Below are 25,734 nucleotides of genomic sequence, written 5' to 3'. Positions count from 1 at the left end.
TACTGGAGCCTAACTTGCATTCTTGAGCTTTTGTTTTTTAGCTGTTGTTGAGAGGAATACAATTTCCTGGATTCTTTTCTCATCCTGGAAGTATGGATGTCTTCTGCAGTAAGTAAGTTTATTTTGCTCTCAGTGAAGCATATATATTACTTTTAAGAAAACACATTAATTGTATTCTATGTTTTTTTTTTCTGGAAAACCATATATTTTAAGAAGGATTTAATAACTTGGTCCCCGGGTGTCAATCAATAAAGCACATGAATAACCAGTGCAAAGTGGTCACTCGGTGGCCCAAGGGGAAGTCGTCTAAGCACAAAATCAGTGAAACAACAGCTGAATTGCATCCTTCATCAAATGCATGTAAAACAGACCAGACAGACATCAATTCCCAATGCTGGTATGGGTGGTCTTTCTACTGCATGTATAATTTCCAACTTAACAAAGGTTAATACCCTGCTATAATGTGAAATGTTGAAATAATAAATCCTATGTGGGTAAACTAGGTGGTGGTTTTAAAACTTATAGTGAATATTTAGTTGAAATAGTAAAGTCATTTAAATTACATCAGCAGAGTTTTACTTTTTCTCAAACTACTGATATATATATATATATTCTGACTAGTAGCTTTTATGGGTCTAATATCAGATCAGATAACTAATGTCAGATACCTTATCTTTTAGGTCAGCATGGCCCAGTATGATTGGAGGGAATGACATATTCTTAATTAAGCAATTCTAGATAGATTGTTTTCTTTTAACACTTTTAATCACCTGTTACTTTCTTTCAGTTTTTTATTCCTTGAGATAACTTTAGAGACTAGGTTCAATATTTAGTCTGTTCTTGTCTTTTACTTTGAATTTCCTTCTAAATTTTAATTCACAATGTTATTCATATTCAATCTAGTCATAAGATAAAATGTGCTCATAATTTTGTCTTTTTAAAATTGAATGTATTTTCATCATTTTCTTTAATCAAAAAATTAAAATTCCCTCTCAGGAACAAGGCAAAAAAGGCTCAAGAGCTTAAATTCACTTCTCTTTTTTTTGTTGTTGTTCTTTGTTTTGTTTATTTTATTTTACCTTAAGTTTCAGGATACAGATGCAGAACATGCAAGTTTGTTACATAGGTAAATGTGTGCCATGGTGGTTTGCTGCACTTATCAACCTGTCACCTTGTTATTAAGCCCCACATACATTAGGTATTTGTCCTGGTGCTATCCCTCCCCTCACAACCCCAACAGGCCCTGGTGTGTGTTGTTGTTCTCACTGTGTCCATGTGTTCTCACTGTTCAGCTCCCACTTATGAGTGAGAACATACTTCTCTTCTTTACCTGTGGCAAATTCACTTTTAATGGGTGTGCTTGTCAATATTGAAAATGTTCTCAATTGCTTTCTTAAAAAAAAAATAGTCACATCAGCAAAATTAGCTGCCTTTCATTTTGGGTATTTCACTACTCTTTTATTGGATACCTGTTAGTCTAATTTATTTACACAATCATGTATTGAAAGGCTACGTGGTTCCAGGTGCTTTGCCAAGATTGGGAAATATAAACATGAATGAAGTTAAGAGAATCTGAACCTTGAGAAGTTCAGAGTCTAGAATCTGAACTTTTTAATTTGAATTGCTTTTAGAAAACTAAAATGTAATATCAATCATTCTGAGAGATTTAAATGATAGATTTAAGATAATAAATCGATGATTGAAACATAATAGAAAGCAATGTAGAGATCTGTTTTGTTTTAAATGTCTATCCTTGTGTTGAACTTGCATGTGAGTTTTCCAGCTTTCTGTATTACTAACATTCCAGAGGAGGCCGACCTTGGCAATGCAAAGATCACTTTATCACCAATACATTACAAAGACTGATTTGGATGTAACTTAGAACCTGTGAAAATCTAGTCCTCTTTTATTTATTCAAAGATCTTTCTATTTTACAGTACTTTGCCTATAGGAACAGTGTTAAAATTAGATGTGATTATCCAAATCTCCTGATTTGGGTAGTGGTGCATTTTCACCCAAAGTTGAATTACAAGGAAAATGGACAAAGATCAAGCATAGATATTAATCCCGTATTTCTTGACCTCTACGAATCTATTATCTTTCAAAAATTCATTTAGGATTTAAATAGAAAACAGGATTTCCTTTTGATTCTACAGCATATAAAACACAGAACATCTGACAAAAAGAAACATCTAACCATAATCATGTTCCACTTTAAATAAAGGTAAAAGTAATAAATCTGTATTGGTACAAATCTTTAATAGAATTTTTTATGTAAGTAGGAATTCTTATTTACTTTAATGAAAGATAAAAAGAAAACAAATGAAATTTTATATCAAAATTAAAAATCTAAGAGTCGAAAGGTGGATGTATGTAGAATCCTCCACAGCAGGCTATTGATGAATTCCTTTCTCATGTTTCTCTTTGCATTCAGCAATGTCATCTTTTCTTTCTTTCTTTTCTCTCCCCTTTCTTCTTTGCTTCCTTCTCAGTTTCTTGCTCCCTTTTCCCCAGATTTTTGCAAATGCTATACTGCACTCTACATTTTTCTGGTTGGACTCCTCTGACTTCTGAGAGTTCCTCTGGTAGAAAGCAGTTCAGTAGACTTCACAAGGAAGAGTTCCCAAATAAGTCGTTTTCTTAGCTTGGAGAAAAGTAAGTAAATGGGTTCCATCTTAGAGGGAAGTCTGTAGAGACAAAGTAGGTGGACTTCCTTGCATAGAGCTACCATTTGCTCTGTGTGGGCTCTGAGGTTCGTTTGCTTCCCTTCTCATACCTCTTCTTTTTTTTTGAGATGGAGTTTCGCTGTTGTTACCCAGACTGGAGTGCAATGGAGCGATCTCGGCTCACTGCAACCTCTGCCTTCTGGGTTCAAGCAATTCTCCTGCCTCAGCCTCCCGAGTAGCTGGGACTACAGGCGCACACCACCATGCCCAGCTAATTTTTGTATTTTTTACTATAGACGGGGTTTCACCATGTTGACCAGGATGGTCTCCATCTCTTGACCTCGTGATCCACCTGCCTTGGCCTCCCAAAGTGCTGGGATTATAGGCGTGAACCACCGCGCCCGGCCTCATACCTCTTCTTTAGGAGAGGCCCCTGGAGAACCAACTCACTGATTTCTGTGGTTTGGCAACACTTGGAAAACTGATGTTTTTCTCTCTGATGGAAAGTCAGTAGTCCTAGGACTGAAAGCTTAGATTCTGGCTTTGAGCGCTGCTTCATTGTTCTCTGTTGTATGTGGCTCTGGCTAGGACTTTAATACTTAACTTCAGTTCATTTCCTGCATTGATTTCTCAGGTAATCTCAAGATGGCCTGTATGGTCCTTGAGGGCTCTGAAACCCCTGACCTCCCAGGCCTATGCCAGGTTTGCCCTAAGGACCTTGGTCAATTTCCTTTACAACCACATCCCAGCCCCAACACTCCTGATCTTGGTCATCCTTGTATTACTTGGTAATGCTTTCTTTCTATTTTATTTGGACTTGGCCCTTCAGATGTCCCAGTGAGAACCCAGCATGTTCTACCACTGACTAATAAATGAGCCGCTCAGTGCAGTGGGAAGGGTGTAGGTTATGAAGCCACATAAACTTGTGTTTGTGTCCTAGCCCTAAACCTTCCTCCCTACGTAATGTGAACAATTCACTATTTAACTTTAGCTTCCTTAGCCATAAATGGGCATAATAATTTCAATCCCCTGGGAGCTTTTATGAGAATTATATGAAACATTTACGTAAATCACCTGCCCTTTGTCTGAAAGCATTGGAATCTCAAACAAGTCCATTCCCTTTCTCTCTTTTGTATGTATACATGTGTGTATGTGTACAAACATGCATGCATACATGTACGCATGTTGTCTTGATGCTGCTTTTCTGTTCTTTTTCCATTTCTCTCTCCTGCAAGACATATAATTTACCTGCCAGTTTTCTGTATTTTCTGGTTGTTTCTGTGATTTAAGAAAACAAGTCATTTCTGAAGAAACCCACAACAAAGGGTAGGTTGATTTACTCAGTATTTGGTCCTACCAACTCTTCCAATGTAGAATATGTCCCCTTTTTATACTCTGTAACTCTGGAGATAGCACATGAAACATAACCTTAGTTCTCAATTCCTTTAGTTATTTTTCCTGGTATCCATTCTCTTAACATTTCCAAATGGTAGGTACTTCTTGATATATCTATTAGATACCACTTACTAACTTACACTTCACTATAAGATGAGACGTTAACTTTTTTCAATTACCCCACACTCCCCTTCACAGTCTATCACAGTTTGGGGGTACAAACTGCTGAATGTTTTCAGTATTATGACTTTGTAGATGTTCACTGAAGTGAACTAGTATAATGCTATGATAATGTAGTCTTTCTCGAACAATATATTTTCCCCTGGGGTTAATAATTCCTGGAATGAAAAACATTTTCTGTTTAATTTGTTTGGTTTTTAATGTATCTACTCTGAGTTCTTCCCAAATACAGAGATTCGTTCATCAGATCAAAGCCTCCCATTACTCCACAATTACATGAATCAGCTAATATACTGCCGGCATGCCTCCATTTGTTTTCAGCCTTCCAAAAAATGTGTTGATAACTTCCACCCACTGTTCTTTCTTGCTCTTTCATTCCTATGCCATCAAAAATGTTCCTTTATTTATTAACATGGCATGTTTCTGAGCAGGACTGTGGGGAGGACTGTGGCTGGAGTGGGCATGTCCAGCTGGCTTCTGGGGTTTGCCCTCTGTGTGGACACCAGTGCTGGTGGCTGAGCTCCACATCTGAGGCCTGGCACAGGTCAATCTGTATCCACACAAGTGCGGTGGGATGAGGCTTTTGCAGTGAACTGAAGTTCTATCCCATTAACTCCCGCCTACTTGCTCTCTTCTTGTTATTTAGTATTACTTAGACTATTTACTTTTTGTACTAATTTCCTGGTGCTGCTGCAATAAAAATTACCACAAATTTTGTTTTTTTAAAACAATCACAAAGTTTTATTTTATGGTTCTGGAGGTCAGAAGTTTAAAAAAGGTCATCAGAGCTGTGTTTCTTCTCAGTGCTCTAGGACAGATCTGCTTCTTTGGCCTTTCCGGCTTTTGAGGCCACTCATACTCCTTGGCTCATAGCCCCACATTAGAGTGATGTGGGGCTATGAGTCAGGAAAGTTGTAACAACTTTCCTGACTCTGATCTTCTGTATTCCTCTTTCATCTTTTTTTTTTAATTATATTTTAAGTTCTAGGGTACATGTGCAGATTGTGCAGGATTATTACATAGGTATACACATGCCATGGTGTTTTGTTGTATCCATCCCCCTGTCACCTACATTAGGTATTTCTCCTAATGTTATCCCTCCCCAGTCTCCCTACCCCCTGCTATCCCTGCCCTAGCTCCCCCACCCCTCAACAGCCCCCAGTGTGAGATGTTCCCTTCCCTGTTTCCATGTGTTCTCATTGTTGAACACCCACTTATGAGTGAGAACATGCGGTGGTTGGTTTTCTGTTGTGTCAGTTTGCTGAGAATGATGTTTTCAAGCTTCATCCATGTCCCTGCAAAGGACATAAACGCATCCTTTTTATGGCTGTATAGTATTCCATGGTGTCTATATGTCATATTTTCTTTATCCAGTCTATCATTGGTGGGCCTTTGGGTTGGTTCCAAGTCTTTGCTATTGTAAACAGTGCTGCAATGAACATACATGTGCAAGTGTCATTATAATAGAATAATTTATAATCCTTTGGGTTACATATCCAGTACTGAGATTGCTGGGTCAAATGGTATTTCTATTTCTAGATCCTTAAGGAATTGCCTCACTGTCTTCCACAATGATTGAACTAATTTACATTCTTACCAAGTGTAAAAGCATTCCTATTTCTCCACATTCTTTCCAGGATCTGTTGTCTCTAGATTATTTAATGATTACCATTCTAACTGGTGTGAGGTGGTATCTCAATGTGGTTTTGATTTGTATTTCTCTAATGACAAGTGATGATGAGCATTTTTTCATATGTTTGTTGGCCACATAAATGCCTTCTTTTGAAAAATGTCTGTTCATATCCTTTGCCCACTTTTGATGGGGTTGTTTGTTTTATTCTTGTAAATTTGTTTTAGTTCTTTATAGGTTCTGGATATTAGTCCTTTGTCAGATGGGTAGCTTACAAAAATTCTTTTCCATTCTGTCAGTTGCTGGTTCACTCTAATGATTGTTTCTTTTGCCGTGCAGAAGCTGTTGAGTTTAATTAGATCCCATTTGTCTATTTTGGATTTTGTTGCCATTGCTTTTGGTGTTTTAGTCATGAAATCATTGCCTGTCCTGAATAGGCATGTCCTGAATGGTATTGCCTAGGTTTTCTTCTAGGGTTTTTATGGTGTTAGGTCTCTTGTTTAAATCTTTAATCCATCTTGAGTTAATTTTTGTATAAGGTGTAAGGAAGGGGTCCAGTTTCAGCTTTCTGCATATGGATAGCCAGTTTTCCCAACACCATTTGTTAAACATGGGATACTTTCCCCATTGCTTATTTTTGTCAGATTTGTCAAAGATTAGATGGTTGTAGATGTGTGACATTACTTCTGAGACCTCTGTTCTGTTCCATTGGTTTATATCTCTGTTTTGGTACCAGGACCATGCTGTTTTGATTACTGTAGCCTTGTAGTAAAGCTTGAAGTAAGGTAACCAAGCCTCCAGCTTGGTTCTTTTTGCTGAGGATGTTCTTGGCTATATGGGCTCTTTTTTGGTTTCATATGAAGTTTAAGGTGTTTTTTCCCAGTTCTGTGAAGAAGGTCATTGGTAGCTTGATGGGGATAGTGTTGAATCTATAAATTACTTTGGGGAGTATGGCCATTCTTCTTTCATTTTTAAGGACCCTTGTGATTACATTGGGTCCACATGGATAATCCATTGTCGCATATGAATATACTTAACTTTATCACACCTGCAAAGTTCCTTTTGCCATGTAAGATAACTTAGTTACAGGTTTCCAGCATTGGGATGTGGACATCATGGAGGGGCCATTATTCTGCTTGCCACACTCTTCTTTATAACCACTTTATAAATATTTGAACAAATGTTATGTTTTCTGATATGGTTTGGCTCTGTGTCCCAACCCAAATCTCATCTCTAATTGTAATCTTCATGTGTCAAGGGAGAGACCTGTAATCCCCATGTGTCAAGGGAGGTAGGTGATTTACTCTATGCTATTCTTGTGATAGTGAGTTCTCACGAGATCTGGCGGTTTTATAAGCATTTGGCATTTCCCCTGCTTGCACTCACTCTCTCCTGTAGCCTTGTGAAGAAGGTGCTTCCTTCCCCTTTTGCCTTCTGTCACAATTTTAAGTTTCCTGAGGCCTCCCAGCAATGCAGAACTGTGAGTCAATTAAATCTCTTTTCTTTATAAATTACCCAGTATTGGGTATTTCTTTACAGCAATGTGAAAACTGACTAATGCATCTCCTCTAAAACGTCTTTTTGGGTTATCATAAGAATTGTTTTCACTTGCTTGGTAATTGACATGGCTTCCAGATTCATCACCATCCTTGTTGCCTTCATCTGTATCTACTCCCCTTTGCCAATGTCTTCTTTAAGTATCCCAAACTGAACATAGCTATGATCAGACTCAGGAAGATTCAATGAAGGTAATGTTTCCCTGCTTCTGGACACCTCAATTCTATTATCACAGCTCAAGAATTCATTATTTTCCTGGGAACATTGTTGACTAATATTGATCTCTTCACCAACTATAATCCCTCAATTTTTTTTTTCATGTAAACTACTGGTGAGGTTTTTCCCATGCTATATTTCTGCAGGATTGCTAAGTTTTTGTGCTAAATTCAAGTCCTAATAGGTGTCGCAAACTGGATATTGTTGCACTTATGTAAGCCCAGTGTCAACTGCCATCATGTCCCTAGTCCTTCAGCTCTCTGGGATCACATTTTAAATTTAAATACAATTACCATGGGTCCTATCTTAAGAGCGGAGGAAATCATATCTTCGCTCTTAATATGTTCAAGGCTTCTTGGGGAAGTTGACACTAAGACTGGTCATTTCTGGCTAATTATCTATTTCTACTGAGCTCTCAACTCTCAATCTGCATCCTATGTTCCATGCCACTGTCACTTTTCTGCACTTTGTTGTCCTAGGCTGAATACCTCAATTTCTATCTCCCCCAAAGTTCTACTAACCCAGGTTTATATATGTAGACTTATACTGAAGGTCTGAAGTTATAAAAAGAGAGCATGCAGCTTAGAAAGTAACAAAACAAAACAAAAATATTAGACCTAAGAAGTATTTTTATCATTCTTGTCTCTGTGAAGTCCTCCCAAGACCCACTGCTGGCACAAAGTTCAGGTTGCCATCAGGCAGGTAGGTTCTTCCTCTTCTGTTCTCCTTAGGCTCTCAGGGCCAACCTTCCCATCTCCTTTATTTTCTTCTGCAGAGCCAGGTGTCCTCACTGGGGACTTCATCTTTTTGGGAGTAAAGAAACTATATGGGGACTTCACCTTTTTGGGGGTAAAGAAACTATGATGGTATTTGGCTGAGCAAAAATAGGTTTTCTACCTATAAAGTAGGGGAATACAAGATTTTGGCTTCCCTGAGCCACATTGGAAGAAGAATAATTGTCTTGGGCCACACATAAAGTACACTGATGTGAACAATAGCTGATGAGCTAAAAAAAAAAAAAGTCAGAAAACAATCTCATAATGCTATAAAAAGGTTTACAGAGTTGTGTTGGGCTATGGGTCGGACAAGACTTGGGTCCTGCTGTAAAGAGTTCCATCCTAGAATTTCAACATAAGAAAAAGGTTCAACTTTTTCCCGTTTATCTTTGAAAAATTCAAGTCCATATGCTAGCTTATTATAATTTTTGAAAAGTGATTCCACTGCACAGTGTTTCCATTCTCACTCTTAACACTGTCATCTTTCTAAAGCCACAAATTGCACAGATATTTTTCTATATTTTCCTGTAATTATTTAAAATTAAGCAGTTAATTTTAAATAAAATAATCTTAAATAAAATAGGACAGAAAATAAAGAAAATTCTATACACTTTATTTGGTGTTGGTACTAGTGCCTCAATAAAAATTTTGGCAAAAGTGCCACTGCTTTTGTGGCACAAAGATAGAATTAGAACTTATGCATGTCAAATGTCATGCCAAATTGAAGATATGCTTTGTTTTCAGAAGATTTTCTCTTAAGACATTTTTACATTCTTGGTGCTTTCTTTTTCTTTCTATGATAAGTTTTTAACAATAAATCATACATTTTTAAAGATTTTTCCCTTTAGAAATGAGGCAATTTAAGCTACTATATTTGTCAGGGATCAGAGATGTTGACTCCCTTGCAATGTAAACTTTCATTGATTAGTTTAAGAATTAAGACTGAGGCCTGGTACAGTAGCTAACACCTGTTATATCAGTACTTTGGAGGCCAAGGCTGGCGGATTGCTTGAGCCCAGGAAACTGAGATCATTCTGGGCCACATGGAGAAATCCTGTCTCCACAAAAAAATACAAAAAAATTAGCTGGCATGGTAGTGCACCCTGTAGTCTCAGCTATGCAGGAGGCTGAAGTGGGAGGATCACCTGAGTCCAGGAAGTTGAAGCTGCAAGTGAGCTGTGATGGTGCCACTGTACTTCCGCCAGAGTGGCAGAGTGAGATCCTGTTTCAAAGAAAAAAAAATTAAGACTACTATTTATTGCAAAAAAGAAAAATGAAGTGCAGTTCATTTTGTACACCTGTAGCTATAATTTTTATATAACACCAAAGTTTAAGTTTCTAATAAGACCTGATTTGCTATTTTAAGTGTTTTGTTATTAATTGAATTGCTTGCAGGTCTCAGGAAATTAATATATAAAATATTAAACGCAGATTCAAAATTTGGTCCCCTTTTGACCATGCAGTGGACATTTATAACACTATCTGTCATACATTCTGAAATTGAAATGAACATATCATTATTAAGTTTTTAAAAAAAATTTTTTTATTGCATTTTAGGTTTTGGGGTACATGTGCAGAAATGTAAGACAGTTGCATAGGTACACACATGGCAGTGTGTTTTGCTTCCTTTCTCCCCTTCATCCGCATTTGGCATTTCTCCCCAGACTATCCCTCCCCAGCTCCCCCTCCCGCTGGCCCTCCCCCTTTCCCCCCAATAGACCCCAGTGTTTAGTACTCCCCTCCCTGTGTCCATGTGTTCTCATTTTTCATCACCCGCTTATGAGTGAAAATATGCGGTATTTCATTTTCTGTTCTTGTGTCAGTTTGCTGAGAATGTTCTCCAGATTCATCCATGTCCCTACAAACGACACAAACTCATCATTTCTGATTGCTGCATAATATTCCATGGTGTATATGTGCCACATTTTCCCAATCCGGTCTATCATCAATGGGCATTTGGGTTGATTCCAGGTCTTTGCTATTGTAAACAGTGCTGCAATGAACATTCGTGTGCATGTGTCCTTATAGAACGATTTATAGTCCTTTGGATATATACCCAGTAATGGGATGGCTGGGTCAAATGGAATTTCTATTTCTATGGCCTTGAGGAATCGCCACACTGTCTTCCACAATGGTTGAACTAATTTACACTCCCACCAGCAGTGTAAAAGTGTTCCTTTTTCTCCACATCCTCTCCAGCATCTGTTGTCTCCAGATTTTTTAATGATCGCCATTCTAACTGGCGTGAGATGGTATCTCAAGGTGGTTTTGATTTGCATCTCTCTGATGACCAGTGATGATGAGCATTTTTTCATATAATTGCTGGCCTCATATATGTCTTTTTTCATAAAGTGTCTATTCATATCCTTTGCCCACTTTTGAATGTGCTTGTTTTTTTTTTCCTGTAAATCTGTTTGAGTTCTTTGTAAATTCTGGATATCAGCCCTTTGTCAGATGGGTAAACTGCAAAAATTTTTTCCCATTCTGTTGGTTGCTGATTCACTCTAGTGACTGTTTTTTTTTTTTTTTTTTTTTGCCATGCAGAAGCTGTGGAGTTTGACTAGGTCCCATTTGTCTATTTTGGCTTTTGTTGCCAATGCTTTTGGTGTTTTGTTCATGAAGTCCTTGCCTACTCCTACGTCCTGAATGGTTTTGCCTAGATTTCCTTCTAGGGTTTTTATGGTGCCAGGTCTTATGTTTAAGTCTTTAACCCACCTGGAGTTAATTTTAGTGTAAGGTGTCAGGAAGGGGTCCAGTTTCTGCTTTCTGCACATGGCTAGCCAGTTTTCCCAACACCATTTGTTAAACAGGGAATCCTTTCCCCATTGTTTTTTTTGTCAGGTTTATCAAAGATTGTATGGTTGTAGATATGTTGTGTTGCCTCCGATGCCTCTGTTCTGTTCCATTGATCTATATCTCTGTTTTGGTACCAGTACCATGCTGTTTCGATTATTGTAACCTTGTAGTATGGTTTGAAATCCGGTAGTGTGATGGCCCCTGCTATGTTCTTTTTGCTTAGAATTGACTTGGCTTTGCGGGCTCTCTTTTGGTTCCATATGAAGTTCATGGTGTTTTTTTCCAGTTCTGTGAAGAAAGTCAATGGTAGCTTGATGGGGATAGCATTGATTCTGTAAATTACGTTGGGCAATATAGCCATTTTCACAATATTAATTCTTCCTAACCATGAACATGAAAGGTTGCTCCATCTGTTTGTGTCCTCTCTTATTTCATTGAGCAGTGGTTTGTAGTTTTCCTTGAAGAGGTCCCTTACGTTCCTTGTGAGTTGTATTCCGAGGCATTTTATTCTTTTTGTAGCAATTGTGAATGGCAGTTCATTCTTGATTTGGCTTTCTGTAAGTCTGTTATTGGTGTAGAGGAATGCTTGTGATTTTTGCACATTGATTTTATATCCTGAGACTTTGCTGAAGTTGCTTATCAGTTTCAGGAGTTTTTGGGCTGAGGTGATGGGGTCTTCTAGGTATACTATCATGTCATCTGCAAATAGAGACAATTTGGCCTCCTCCTTTCCTATTTGAATACCCTTTATTTCTTTTTCTTGCCTGATTACTCTGGCTAGAACTTCCAGTACTATATTGAATAGGAGTGGTGAGAGAGGGCATCCTTGTCTAGTGCCAGATTTCAAAGGGAATGCTTCCAGTTTTTGCCCATTCAGTATGATATTGGCTGTTGGTTTGTCATAAATAGCTTTTATTACTTTGAGATACGTTCCATCGATACCGAGTTTATTGAGGGTTTTTAGCATAAAGGGCTGTTGAATTTTGTCAAATGCCTTCTCTGCATCAATTGAGATAATCATGTGGTTTTTGTTTTTGGTTCTGTTTATGTGGTGAATTACGTTTATAGACTTGCATATGTTGAACCAGGCTTGCATCCCTGGAATGAATCCTACTTGATCATGATGGATAAATTTTTTGATTTGCTGTTGCAATCGGCTTGCCAATATTTTATTGAAGATTTTTGCATCTATGTTCATCATGGATATTGGCCTGAAGTTTTCTTTTCTTGTTGGGTCTCTGCCGGGTTTTGGCATCAGGATGATATTGGTCTCATAAAATGATTTGGGAAGGATTCCTTCTTTTTGGATTATTTGGAATAGTTTCAGAAGGAATGGTACCAGCTCCTGTTTGTGTGTCTGGTAGAATTCGGCTGTGAACCCGTCTGGACCTGGGCTTTTTTTGTGTGGTAGGCTCTTAATTGCTGCCTCGACTTCTGACCTTGTTATTGGTCTATTCATAGTTTCAGCTTCCTCCTGGTTTAGGCTTGGGAGGACACAGGAGTCCAGGAATTTATCCATTTCTTCCAGGTTTACTAGTTTATGTGCATAGAGTTGTTTATAATATTCTCTGATGATGGTTTGAATTTCTGTGGAATCTGTGGTGATTTCCCCTTTATCATTTTTTATTGCATCTATTTGGTTGTTCTCTCTTTTCTTTTTAATCAATCTGGCTAGTGATCTGTCTATTTTGTTGATCTTTTCAAAAACCCAGCTCTTGGATTTATTGATTTTTTTGAAGTGTTTTTCGTGTCTCAATCTCCTTCAGTTCAGCTCTGATCTTAGTTATTTCTTGTCTTCTGCTGGGTTTTGAGTTTTTTTGATCTTGCTCCTCTAGCTCTTTCAATTTTGAGGATAGGGTGTCAATTTTGGATCTCTCCATTCTCCTCATATGGGCACTTATTGCTATATATTTTCCTCTGGGGACTGCTTTAAATGTGTCCCAGAGATTCTGGCATGTTTTTTCTTCATTGTCATTGGTTTCAAAGAACTTCTTGATTTCTGCCTTCATTTCATTGTTTATCCAGTCAACATTCAAGAGCCAGTTGTTCAGTTTCCATGAAGCTGTGTGGTTCTGGGTCGGTTTCTGAATTTTGAGTTCTAACTTGATTGCACTATGGTCTGAGAGACTGTTTGTTATAATTTCCATTGTTTTGCATTTGCTGAGGAGTGCTTTACTTCCAGTTATGTGGTCAATTTTAGAGTAGGTGTGATGTGGTGCTGAGAAGAATGTATATTCTGTGGATTTGGGGTGGAGAGTTCTGTAAATGTCTATCAGGTTTGCTTGCTCCAGGTCTGAGTTCAAGCCCTGGATATCCTTGTTGATTTTCTGTCTGGTTGATCTAATATTGACAGTGGAGTGCTAAGGTCTCCCACTATTATTGTGTGGGAGTCTAAGTCTCTTTGAAAGTCATTAAGAACTTGCCTTATGTATCTGGGTGCTCCTGTATTGGGTCCATATATGTTTAGGATCGTTAGCTCTTCTTGTTGTATAGATCCTTTTACCATTATGTTATGGCCTTCTTTGTCTCTTTTGATCTTTGTTGCTTTAATGACTATTTTATCAGAGATGAGAATTGCAACTCCTACTTTTTTTTGCTCTCCATTTGCTTGGTAAATCTTCCTCCATCCCTTTATTTTGAGCCTTTTTGTGTCCTTGCTTGTGAGATGGGTTTTCTGGATACAGCATACTGATGGGTTTTGGATTTTTATCCAATTTGCCAGTCTGTGTCTTTTGATTGGTGCATTTAGTCCATTTACATTTAGGGTTAATATTGTTATGTGTGAATATGATCCTGCCATTTTGATGCTAGCTGGGTGTTTTGCCCATTAGTTGTTGTAGATTCTTCATTATGTTGATGCTCTTTATCCTTTAGTGTGATTTTGGAATGACTGGAACTGGTTGTTCCTTTCTATGTGTAGTACCTTTTTCAGGAGCTCTTGTAAAGCAGGCCTGGTGGTGACAAAATCTCTGAGTACTTGCTTGTTCGCAAAGGATTTTATTTTTTCTTCACTTATGAAGCTCAGTTTGGCTGGATATGAAATTCTGGGTTGAAAGTTCTTTTCTTTAAGGATGTTGAATATTGGCCCCCACTCTCTTCTGGCCTGTAGTGTTAATGCCGAGAGATCTGCTGTGAGTTTGATGGGCTTCCCTTTGTGGGTGACCCGACCTTTCCCTCTGGTTGCCCTTACTATTTTCTCCTTTATTTCAACCTTGTTGAATATGATGATTATGTGCCTTGGGGTTGCTCTTCTTGCGGAATATCTTTGTGGTGTTCTCTGTATTTCCTGCATTTGGGTGTTGGCCTGTCTTGCTAGGTGGGGGAAATTTTCCTGGATAATGTCCTAAAGAGTATTTTCCAGCTTGGATTCATTCTCTTCGTCACATTCTGGTACACCTATCAAACGTAGGTTAGGTCTCTTCACATAGTCCCACATTTCTTGGAGACTTTGTTCATTCCTTTTTGCACTTTTTTCTCTGACCTTGATTTCTCATTTTATTTCATTGAGTTGATCTTCGACTTCTGATATTCTTTCTTCTGCTTGGTCAATTCAGCTGTTGAAACTTGTGCATGCTTCGCGAAGTTCTTGTATTGTGTTTTTCAGCTCCTTTAATTCATTCATATTCCTAAGGTATCCATTCTTGTTATCATTTCCTTGAATCTTTTTTCAAATCTTTTTTCAAGGTTCTTAGTTTCTTTGCTTTGATTTAAAACATGTTCTTTTAGCTCACAAAAGTTTCTCATTATCCACCTTCTGAAGTGTCATTCCGCTATTTCATCACAGTCATTCTCCTTCGAGCTTTGTTCCCTTGCTGGTGAGGAGTTTTGGTCCTTTCTAGGAGGCAAGGTGTTCTGGTTTCTGGTGTTTTCCTCCTTTTTGCGCTGGTTTCTTCTTATCTTTGTGGATTTATCCACCTGTTGTCTGTGTAGTTGCTGACTTTTCGATTGGGTCTCTGAGTGGACGCCCAGATTGTTGATGATGAAGTATTTCTGTTATTTGGTTTTCCTCCTACCAGTCTAGCCCCTCCACTGTATGACTGCTGAGGTCCACTCCAGGCCCTTCTTCTCTGGGGTGCACCTATAGCAGCTGCAGAACAGTGAGGGATGCTACCAGTTTCTTTTTCTGCTACCTTTGTCCCAGAATGATGCCTGCCAAATGTCAGTCTTTTGGATATAGAGGGGTCAGGGAGCTGCTTGAGGAGACAGCCTGTACTTTATAGGAGCTCAAGTGCTGAGCTGTGAGCTCTGTTGTTCATTCAGGGCTGTTAGGCTGCTACGTTTAATTCTGCTGCAACAGAACTCATTAAAAAACCCTTTTTTTCACAGATGCTGTGTCTCGGGGGGGTTGGGGCTTTCTTTGTGAGTGTCCGCCTCGCTGTCCTGCCCAGCTAGGAGGCAGTCTAGTCACTATTTGCCTGCCGAGGCTCCGCCCTACTGGTGTGAGGTCTGCCCTGTTGCTGCAGGCTCTGCCCTGCTGCTGGTGTCTCCACCCTGCTGCCACAGGCTATGCCCTGCTGCCCCGGGCTACGCCCTTTGGCAGAGTCTCTCTGTTGTAGTGGGTTGCCTCGGCAATGGCATGCTGCGTCAGCAATGAGCGTGTACCTCAGTAGGGGCAGATTGCCTCGGTAATGGTGGACGCCCCTCCCCCAAGGAGCTGCACCGTCCTGGGTTCAGCTGTGCCCTCAGGGAACCTCTCCACCAGGAGCATTTGGAATCGCCGTTTTGTTTGTCCCACTGCGCTACCCCAAACGCTGTTTTCCTGGAATCTCCTGGGCTGGCTCACTGTCCAAATCCCATTCAGTCTCAAGTTCGGCCCTCTCAAGTCTCAGATTGCCAGTTCAAGAGGGCACCCGGACCAGTGTGCTTTGTGCAGAGCGCTGTGTAGCGCCGCTGCATTACAGTGCCAGCTGCTGGACGCACCGTGTGCCAGCTGCACCAGCCAGAACCTCTGCCTGGCGTCCCGCGTCTCTTTTATACCTGGGAATTTCCCTGTTCTGTGGGCAACAAAGATCGGTCTGGAAATGCGGCCCTGACTCACCCTCTCCACACATTCACCGAGAGCTTCAATCCTGGGTTGTTCTCACCGCTCCATCTTGAGTCCTCTCCCCCATTATTAAGTTTATGAGAGTTTATAAACTCCTTCATTCCACAGAACTATAAATATATATTATATATTTATTATGTTTTATGCAAATAAAATATCCATATATTTAAAAACTTTATATTTTACAAAAGCAATTATTATAAATCATTATTCTCAAAATAAAGATTACAATGAGTTATTCTGAATTTCCAGCTACATGAATAATCTAGGGTACCTGCGAGGTTTTGCTTTTCACAATGTGCATTCTGCAGTTCTTGGACCCATGGAAGTTGGCCTGAATAAGAACTGTGGGATCAAAATCTGAGCAAATACCAAGAAGCTAAAGATATTGCCCACAAAAGTGGTTTTCCTCTCTTTTACTAAGAAGAGGAAAGGCTGTTTGTGTTTAAGTGAATCTTGGGGGTTAAACTGTGTCCTCCTGAAACTCCCCATACTTCGGAATGTGACCTTATTTGGGAAAAAGCGTATTTTCAAAGTAATGCATTTTAAGTAAGGTCAATAAGGTGGTGCATCGTCTAATTGGTATATTTCAATATGACTGGTGTCCTTATAAAAAGGGATAATTTATTTTTATTTATTTTTTTTCGAGACAAGGTCTCACTCTGTCACTCAGGCTGAAGTGCAGTGATGCCAGCACAACTTGACTCACTGCATCCTTGACCTCCTGGGCTGAAGCAATTCTCTTGCCTCAGCCTCTGAGTAGCTAGAACTAAAGGTGCATGTCATCACACTCAGTCAATTGTTATTATTATTTTTTATTTGGTAGAGACAGGGTCTTACCATTTTGCCCAGGCTGGTCAAACTCCTGGACTCATGCAGTTCTCCTGCCTTGGCCTCCCAAAGTGCTTGTATTGCAGGCATGAGCCACTATGCCTCGCAAAAGGGAAAATTTACACACAGAGGCAGACACACACAAAGGGAGAATGCCATGTTAATAAGAAGGTAGAGACCAGTGTCATGTGTCTATAATCCAAGGAATGCCAAAGATTGCCAGCAACTTCCTAGAAGATGGAGGAGAGGTCTGGGGCAGATCCTTATAGTCCTCAGAAGGAACCGATCCTGCCAACACTTTGATCTTGAGCTTCTAGGTTCTAGAACTATGAGACAACACATTTCTAAAGCCACCCCCTTTGCTAAAATAAAGACTTTATTAATAATTTCTTAATTTCCTGATATATTTGTAACCTAAAGTATGGTGGGAAAACACTTTATTTAGGGGGCAATTTTCTGACTATAAGAAAACTATTTGTCAATATTAATTAACATATTTTTGTCAAGTAAACTGTTCCTTTTAATTAGCCAAATAATCTATCTGGAAAAAATACTTCTGTGTGGGAGGTCAAATGGACATTTACCAATGGGTCTTGTGGTTCTTCTTGGAAGGACTGTCTTCTTGGGGATGAACTGAATGTTTAGGAATGTGGACCAGATCCAGAAACCAGAAACAAATGACCTGGGAATACTGAGGCAGCACCAACTCCCACAATCCATTCAGCCAATACACCCTAAAACACAATGCAAGCACATAAAATCCTCTTTGGACTCTCCATTTCCCCCCTCTGTTCCACTGCATAAACAGATTTTTTTTTTATTTTATCTTTGAGTCGGAGTCTTCTTCTTCACCCAGGCTAGAGTACAGTGGTGTGATTTTGGCTCACTGCAACCTCTGTCTCCTGGGTTTAAGCAATTCCCTGCCCCAGCCTCTTGAGTGGCTGAGATTACTGGCACCTGCCTGGCTAATTTTTGTATTTAGTAGAGATGGGGTTTCACGATCTTGGCCAAGCTGGTCTTGAACTCCTAATCTCATGATCCACCCACCTTGGCCTTCCAAAGTGCTGGGATTACAGGCGTGAACCACTGCGCCTGGCCATAAATAGATTTTTTAAAATAAGAATTGTCTATACATACTGTGCTCACTTCCTCTTCTTCCTTTTATTCTTCAGCCTCTTTCAGTCTGGCTTTGTCCCTGCCATCCAACTGAAACTGCCCTTGCGAAGGGTTTAGGACTCCATGCCAGCAACATTTCCCCCTTATCTATTTTTTTTTCTTTTGGCTTTCATTTCATTTTTTTAAATTTCATTTTAGGTTTTGGGGTACCTGTGCAGAACATGCAAGATAGTTGCATAGGTGCACACGTGGCAGTGTGATTTGCTGCCTTCCTCCCCTTCACCCACATCTGGCATTTCTCCCCATGCTATCCCTCCCCAGCTCCCCCAGCCAGCTGTCCCTCCCCTATTCCCCCCAAGAGACCCCAGTGCATAGTGCTCCCCACCCTGTGTCCATGTGTTCTTATTGTTCATCACCTGCCTATGAGTGAGAACATGCGGTATTTCATTTTCTGTTCTTGTTTGCTGAGAATGGTGTTCTCCAGATTCATCCATGTCCCCACAGAGGACATGAACGCATCGTTTTTGATTGCTGCATAATATTCCATTGTATATGTGCCACATATTCCCAGTCCAGTCTATCACTGATGGGCATTTGGGTTGGTTCCAGGTCTTTGCTATCGTAAAGAGTGCTGCAATGAACATTCGTGTGCATGTGTCCTTAAAATAGAACGATTTATAGTCCCTTGGATATATACCCAATAATGGGATTGCTGGGTCAAATGGAATTTCTATTTCTAGGTCCTTGAGGAATAGCCACACTGTCTTTCACAATGGTTGAACTAATTTACACTCCCACCAGCAGTGTAAAAGTGTTCCTATTTCTCCACATCCTCTCCAGCATCTGTTGTCTCCAGATTTTTTAATGATCGCCATTCTAACTGGCGTGAGATGGTATCTCAATGTAGTTTTGATTTGCATTTCTCTAATGACCAGTGATGATAAGCATTTTTTCATATGTTTGTTGGCCTCAGGTATGTCTTCTTTCATAAAGTGTCTGTTCATAACCTTTGCCCATTTTTGAATGGACTTGTTTGTTTTTTTCCTGTAAATCTGTTTGAGTTCTTTGTAAATTCTGGATATCAGCCCTTTGTCAGATGGGTACACTGCAAAAATTTTTTCCCATTCTGTTGGTTGCTAATTCACTCTAATGACTGTTTCTTTTGCCGTGTAGAAGTTGTGGAGTTTGATTAGGTCCCATTTATCTATTGTGGCTTTTGTTGCCAATGCTTTTGGTGTTTTGTTCATGAAGTCCTTGCCTACTCCTATGTCTGAATGGTTTTGCCTAGATTTTCTTCTAGGGTTTTTATGGTGCCAGGTCTTATGTTTAAGTCTTTAATCCATCTGGAGTTAATTTTAGTGTAAGGTGTCAGGAAGGGGTCCAGTTCTGCTTTCTGCACATGGCTAGCCAGTTTTCCCAACACCATTTATTAAACAGGGAGTCCTTTCCGCATTGCTTGTTTTTGTCAGGTTTATCAAAGATTGTATGGTTGTAGATATGTTGTGTTGCCTCCGATGCCTCTGTTCTGTTGCCTCCGATGCCTCTGTTCTGTTCCATTGATCTATATCTCTGTTTTGGTACCAGTATCATGCTGTTTTGATTACTGTAGCCTTGTAGCATAGTTTGAAATCTGGTAGTGTAATGCCTCCTGCTGTGTTCTTTTTGCTTAGAATTGACTTGGCTATGCGGGCTCTCTTTTGGTTCCATGTGAAGTTTAAGGTGGTTTTTTCCAGTTCTGTGAAGAAGGTCATTGGTGGCTTGATGGGGATAGCATTGAATCTATAAATTACTTTGGGCAGTATGGCCATTTTCACAATATTGATTCTTCCTAACCATGAACATGGAATGTTTCTCCATCTGTTTGTGTCCTCTCCTATTTCGTTGAGCAGTGGTTTGTAGTTCTCCTTTAAGAGGTCCTTTACGTTCCTTGTTAGTTGTATTCCTAGGTATTTTATTCTCTTCGTAGCAATTGTGAATGGCAGTTCGTTCTTGATTTGGCTCCCTTTAAATCTGTTATTGGTGTATAGGAATGCTTGTGATTTTTGCCCATTGATTTTGTATTTTGAGACTGCTGAAGTTGCTTATCAGTTTCAGGAGTTTTTGGGCTGAGACGATGGGGTCTTCTAGATATACTATCATGTCATCTGCAAATAGAGACAATTTGGCTTCCACCTTTCCTATTTGAATACCCTTTATTTCTTTTTCTTGCCTGATTGCTCTGGCTAGAGCTTCCAGTACTATATTGAATAGGAGTGGTGAGAGAGGGCATCCTTTTCTAGTGCCAGATTTCAAAGGGATATTTCCCCCTTATCTTACTCCTGTCATTGGTATTATGTGGCACTGTTAACCATTTGCTCCTTGCTGGAACTCCTCTCTGGCTTCTGTTATACCATACTCCCTGGGTCTTCACCATATTTTCCTGGACATGCCTTCTGTCTTTGCTGGCTCTTCCTGATCTATCTGTTCTTTATTTGTGGCTGTTCCTTTGAGCTTTGTCATAGGTCCTCTTTTCCTTTCTCTTTCTACTGTCTTTCTGGGTTGTCTTGTTCAATCTCATAGATTTAAATTTTACATATATCCTGATGAATCTTCTGAGTCCCAGACTTTTATATCCAACTACCTACCTAATTAACATCTCTATTTGTAAATGTCATTGTATCTTGTAAACAACCTATTCCAAACTGAATTCTTTATTCTTAGGCAACCAAGATGGTGTTTCTTCCAACACTTTATCATCCCAGTAAAATCCACCAGAAGTCTAGAAGTCAGCCCTTACTCCTCTCTTCTTCTAACTTGCTATCCACTTTTCTCCATCTGAATTCCTGCTATTCTAGGCCAGGCCAACATAATTTAATTTTGAACTAATTTAAACAGCCTCCAACCAATCACTCTTCTGCCCCTTTTTCCTTCCCCTCCCTCTTTAATTTGCCACATAGTATCCAGAAATATCTGTATATATGAAAATAGGATCATTTAATTCTCCTGCTTAAAACTCTTTTATTTAGGTACAATATAAAATTAATTTTGATTCATCAGTATAGATTAATTAATCTATTGCATTTAGATTAAAATCCAAACCTATTCCAGTGACCTTCAAGGCCTTCTGTAATCATGTCCCTGCCTCCCTACCTGCAGAACAGCATCCTGGGACCCCTATTCCTCACTCACTACTTTCAATCATACAACTAGCTTGAATTTCTTGAATAGACCAAGGCTTTCTCTGTGTCAGGAAATTTTTAATCTTCTTTCTGCCAAAAATATTAATCTAATAACATGGCATGAGGAAAGACAGGTAGTTAAACCATATTGTGGGCTGGAACACTTGGGAAGCTCTTTTTGTGGCAGGGAAGTTGGGATGCTCCCCTGCTCCAGTCACTTGGGGTTCAATGAGATGGAGTCTGCCAGGTGAAGGATTTCTACTATATACATGTGTATGGACTGAAACTACAGCTGGTGGGTGGACTGCAGCATTAATCAACTCTCATGAGGGTGATTTTATGCAGATAATTGTTCCTTGGAAAGAGAATATAGTCAAAATTCTTTCCACTTAAACCACTGATTCTTTTGAGTTTTATACCCATTCTGAGGTGAATTGATTTAGTAATATATAGGTGAAAAAGACATGCTGCTTTGCATGCAAAATAATAAGTGAAAATAAATTGTATTAATTGATGTTCCTGAGATTACCCTTTGCTTTTTTAGAATATATGAATGCAACTTTTAGATACACATTTTCCAATATCATAGCTTTTATTTCAGAACTTTTATTGTGTGATCATATTCTCATGTCCCAAACTTTAGTCATTTGCATTCAAGCTTTAGGATTTTTGAAATATTTCTATATCATTTGTGTTACTGTGTATGTGTGAGAGTGTGCTTGTATTTCTAACTTAATATTAACATCTGGAAAAGCACAGGTTGTTTTAAGTTACATTTTTCTATTTATAACTAAACACATAAATAATACCATAAAATGTTTAGGTACAATATAAAATTAATTGTGATTCATCAGTATGTAATTACCACTTTTTGGAAAAGCCATTGTATACCATCCTTAAACTCAGCCGTACTTAGCTGACATAATTTGAAAACACATTTACCTCATTTAATTTTGTCTTATTTAAGCTAAGATTAAAAGGAATTAGTATTTTTCTAAGCATGCACCAGTTGAAGACATCAAAGATACTATGGAAAGCATAAAGCAAGGCTCTAATTAAAATTTTGCCTTATGTAATAGAAAAGATGTAAAATATCCCTGTGAATAATAAAGCAATGTAGTTTACCAAGTTATATCTATCACTCTATATTTATGTTTGGAATTTTTCCCTTATTGATGACCCTGTATGGAAAAGACTGGTCAATCCTACTTAGCATTAATCCTTTGCACGGGGAGACTACTCTTCGAGACTTAGACTATTTTTAATCTTTACAAATAATGAACTATTGAATAGATCACACACATGCAGATGAACCCAATTTCATTTATAACAGCATATATTCATTTTATTTCATATATTATTCTACATATAAAATAGGAAAGTTGCTTTGCAAGAGAATGATGGATGGCTGATAATCTATTTATTATTCCTTGGTCTTCCTTTTGATGAACTACACCTATTCACTACTCAGACAACATAGTTCGGTTGGGACCTCTGGTAATAGAAGAGATCAAAGTTAATTGGACTACATGGGAATTGAATTGAAGATCGACTTTGACCTCATTAGCACAATGATATAGTCAGCTAAGGTTGTAAGATCCAACACTCATGGAAACACTCAAAGGAAAAACTCATTTCAAAGGGAAGTTGGATGTATGGTTAATATACCATGCAGCTTTGTAGATGAAAGATTAAAAATGAATTGTAAAACTGTCAGAAAGCAGATCAGAAAGCAGAATTTTTATCTTTGCATATATTTGACTCAGTTTCCCAACTAGGAGTAAGTGTTTGAAAAACACTTAGGAAGCAGGGCTAATTCTTTATGGTATTAGAAGATATAGCCAGACAGAATGACATTGCAAACTGTCATAATCACTCTACAAGCATCATTGAAACTATGCTAATTGTATCTGTACCAGTCACATAATGAGAATGGCCAATGCTATGCAGTGGATTAAGGGCCGGTTGTAAATGGAGAAGGTAAGAATACCCTGCAGAGGCATATTTAAGTTATGCACATTACCATAATATCATCACAGAATGGAAATAAATAGCAAGCCAATCTTTTCTGAGTGTGGTAACTAGATACTCTGGCTAATATTGTTTACAATGGATATTAAACTTGAGCAAAAACACTGTTTTAAATGGTAAGGTTAGGAATAGAATTTCCAAGGCTACATGCTATAAGGAGTAATGGAGGCCGTCTTTATTTAGGAACAAGATACAAGTATATAGAAATCTGCGGAGGATATCTTTCTGGCCACATTTGCAGGCACAGGAAATAGCATGACTGCAGAATCATCAAAGTGCAATTCTCTACATAGTTCTGGCCATGTCTGAAAACTTGTCTTTCCTCTTTAAAGACAGGAAACTTTAGTTTTGCTTCCCTTTCTTCTCTCTTATTCCCCCTTTTCTTCCTCAAGACATTTTATTTGTCTCATTTTTTTTCAAAATAATTTTATTGTTGAATTCTTTCTCTTGTTTATCTTGACCTTGACTTCCCTTGTTTGGTAGCTAGGAGTTTGTATTAATGATATGCTACTGGTACCAGGGATTCACATTCACAGTCTAGGCTGGACCTTTGAGTAAGGTATCTTTCTTAATCAGTTTGGGCTATGATAACAGAATACCATAGATTAGGGGACTTAAAGAACAAACATTTATTCCTCACAGTTCTGGAGGCTGGAAAGTCCAAGATCAAAGTGCCTGCCGATTTGGTGTCTGGTGGAGGCCCACCTCCTGGTTCATGGATAGCTGTCTTCTCACTATGTCCTCACATGATAGAAGGGAAGAGGGAGTTCTCTGGAGTCTATTTTTAAAGGTCACTAATCCCACTCATGAGTGCTTTGCCTCAATGACCTAATTGCCTCCCAAAGGCCCTACCTCCAGCTATCATCACATTGTGGGGATTAGATTCTAACATGAATTTTGGGGGAACACAAACATTCAGTACATAGCAGTGCCTGTTTAGCATGATTTGAGGAATAGGAATCCCCTCTAGACTGCAGGTACCCCTGACTGTTTACCTGAAATTAAATTATTAGAAGCTCATTTTCTATTCATTTAATACTTACTGAACAGCTATTGCATGCTATGTCCTGTGATAGGTAATGACAATAAAATTCAAAGTATAGTCTTTGTGTCATGGCACTTTTAGTTAATGCAATAGTTGCAGCAATTATCTTTTGGACTTCTAGGCTCACATTCAAAAGCAAATATCTCTTGAAGTAAATATCAAGACTTTAGCTGTTAACACTTTAGAGGGGATTTGACTTCATTCTAAGAGGAAGGTTCTGTAGAAGGAGCTTTTGACTTAGGCACTTGGAAGCTAGGACGCTAGATAAGAGAAATGCCACTTTCCTTAAAGCACTGGTTTTTGGAGGTGCAAAGTTGGTAAGTGCGACTTGAGGACCTGATCTACATACTGAGAAATAAGAAGGTAGAACCTTCTTTTTGCCATTTTTTGCCCATTATTGTTAAGCTGAGTATTTGAAAATTAGATTTCTGAGTCACTAGAATTCACCTCAGTTGTTTTGTTTAAGTTATTAACATTGTGTTCATTTTTCAGATAATCTGTTATAGCTTCTAATTTTCTAATGGATGCTCCTCAAAATGGACTGTTTTGACTGTTTACATATTAATGCATATTTTCAAAAACTATAATTTTTTCTTAAGTGTGTGAGGTCACTATACTAACAGATATGAGTTAGAGTTTGCAAAATTTTTAGCTTTTTTACCATTTTTAGTGACAAAAATATATGCTACCTTTGAATATTTACTTCTTTTTATGCCAATATCTAAATAATTCAAGAGTTAAAGAAATAAATAGAAGAATAGAAGAAATAATAGCTAGTGTGTTGAATTCAGTGACTTTTAATTATTGAATATTTGGATATAAAACAATATTTGCTTAGTTGATAAAAGCATAATTGTTTGCAATTATATGCTTATTATTTTGATTATATTATCTTAATGAATTATTATCCTATTGTATTATTTTGGAGCTCAGCAAAATTTATACTATGTCCAACTAAACAAATTGGTTATTTCCCCTCAACTATGGGATAGGTAATCTGAATAAATCCCCTTAGTTATTTTAATCACGGCAAAGCTCAGTAGCAAAACTTTACAATATTCAAATTCAAATTCTTCATCTCTATTTATCACATTTCACAAAACCTCTCCTTCAATGTTCTCTGACATTATTGGGACTCACCTACTCATTAATTTTCTTCAAACCTGCTTCTTTTTTCTTTCAGTTGACTAAGTTTTGTCAATTGTACCATAAAAATGTTTTTTTCATGCTCATTAGTTCATTTTCATCATCTCTGACACTGTTATAATTTAGCTCTTTATTTTTTTTCAACTA

Source organism: Callithrix jacchus, chromosome 3 (genome assembly GCF_049354715.1).
Source record: "Callithrix jacchus isolate 240 chromosome 3, calJac240_pri, whole genome shotgun sequence".
NCBI lineage: Eukaryota > Metazoa > Chordata > Mammalia > Primates > Cebidae > Callithrix > Callithrix jacchus.
Note: the sequence above shows the minus strand (reverse complement) of the source record.